Raw genomic sequence first — 2381 nt, 5'->3', positions numbered from 1 at the left:
AATCTTAAATTTGGTGTGAGGTAAATCCTACCTTCAATTACAGTTTCTCTGATTTAATATGATGTTAGAGTGTTACTTTGACCAAACTGGAACTCAATTTCCACATCTGAAAAAACATGGACTATAATATATATTTTGAAGTGTTAATGTGAAGGTTTAATAAAATAATGTATATGGATTTCTTAAAGAGAACGTCTTGGCACATAGTCAGAAATTAAACAATATAGCTAATTTCTGCTTTCCCATTATACTGGTTCTAATAGTCATGCCACTGTTCTGTTTCACAAAGTACTTTTAGAGTTTAATATGCCTTATTCAATAAGCTATGTTAAATGCCTCTGTTGCTATCAGAATAAGAGCTACAAATAAGTAGAAAACCTACTAAAAGGTAAAGTGGAAATCTATTGTTTTGGAGCAGGAATTTTAGATAATCTTAGGAACAAACAACTAAAGAAATTTCAAGCAAGTAGGTTATTAAAGACAGTGGTGGCTGATAGGTTCCAAATGCATGTCTGAAAGGTGAAAATAGGGTTTAAAAGGTTTGGCTTTCAAGCAAGGTGTAAGCAAGAGAGATTCAGTGTCAGGACAGAGAGTAAAAGTAATGGAGAAGAATGGAACCTAGAGAAAAGGGGTAGGAGTCTAGCCCAGTCTAGTCCTGATGCAGAAGACAGAATTCCTGTTCTTGAAGCAATGCCAGGTGGAAATGAAGGCAAACGTTCTGGTCTAGGAAAACAAAATAGGAATGCAGCATTTAAAAGGAAGTGAGGGATGGGGAACCATCTGGGTCACAGGAACAAGACATACCATGAATTCAGAACTTTAAGTTCTTTAGGGCATCCATGTAAAAGGAACTGCTTTAGGTTGTAGAAGGACAGTAAGAAACAAGATAAGAAAAATCCATGCCTTCATAGAGTTTATGTTTTAGTTAGAAAGACAAACAATAAGTAGAAATAAATGTGATGAAGTAGGTGACTGTTTTAACAGTATGCTCTCAGGAGTCCTCTCTGTGCTTGTGGCATTTGAACATCAAAGACTTAACTGAAGTGAGGGAGTAAGCTATGGAAATAGCAAAAAGAGTAGAAAAAATATATATAATTAAGTTTCTGGAGCACCGCCAATAAGGCAGATGAATACTTTGCTTTTGTGTTGTTTAATATGTACAGCAGCACTTGCAAGAAAAGTACTATATGTTACGGAGGAAGTAAACAAGGCTCACAACTAGTAAGGGACAGTGAAAAACATAGGTGAATTATTCCTCCTACTTACTAAGTGCCATGCTTTCTTTCGTCTACATGGTGATTTAAAGTTTTCTTAAAGATTTCCTCACCCCTAAACAACTCATTTTCCTTTATACCAGAGTTTAAGTAACTAGGAGAAGAAGGGAGTACTCTAAAAGGGTCTTGGTCTCCTCAGTATCAATTGGATGTCCAGATCTGTTCACTTACTACACTTTGCTGAGTGTTGCTCCGTTCCCCTGCCTACTTTACTGCACTGCATTTGGCCTGAGGGAGGGCTCTACATAAATGTGGATTTGTTAAATGAATGGAAAATATGACTACCGCCATGTTTCCTCTACTTGATGAAAGCTCTTTTTTTTTTTTTTTAAATTTTCTTTTCAACATTTATTTATTTTTGGGACAGAGAGAGACAGAGCATGAACGGGGGAGGGGCAGAGAGAGGGAGACACAGAATCGGAAACAGGCTCCAGGCTCTGAGCCATCAGCCCAGAGCCTGACGCGGGGCTCGAACTCACGGACCGCGAGATCGTGACCTGGCTGAAGTCGGACGCTTAACCGACTGTGCCACCCAGGCGCCCCTGATGAAAGCTCTTTAAAAGACAAGAGCTCTATCATTGAAGGTTCATCCCAAGAGTCAGAATATTAGTCTGCTCCCAGTATCCTGGAGATACTTAATTGGTACCAAATAACTGACCGATATGAGGATACTGAGGTTCTGCCTCACCAACCACAACAAAAACTCATCTGGGATTCGGAGCTTCATCTGTACTGTACAATTCTGTACTGTCAGTCCCCAACAGACTTTCTTCATCCTTACACTCCAAAACCTACTTTACTTTTATTCTTGGAAAATGCTTTGCCACCACTTAGTCTAGCATAATGGAGTAATGAGTTTGTAAAGTCTGATACAAAGCATACAGATATGGGAGACTGATTTGCTTAGGATTAGGAAAATTTCACATAGAAAATTATATTTTAACTAAATGTTTGATGATAAGAATGAATTTGACCAGCTGAAGACTCTGGAAGGAGCACATGTGATAGAAAGAATAAAAGGCACAGAGCTTAAGACATGTGAGTAGGAAAAATGTTCTCCCTTTCAAAAACATGAATCATCTTATCACCCTCACATGAGGCCCCAAA

Source organism: Herpailurus yagouaroundi, unplaced genomic scaffold (assembly GCF_014898765.1).
Source record: "Herpailurus yagouaroundi ecotype Mexico unplaced genomic scaffold, PumYag 161, whole genome shotgun sequence".
Lineage (NCBI taxonomy): Eukaryota > Metazoa > Chordata > Mammalia > Carnivora > Felidae > Herpailurus > Herpailurus yagouaroundi.
The sequence above is the reverse complement of the archived record's forward strand: the minus strand, read 5'-3'. Positions refer to the sequence as shown.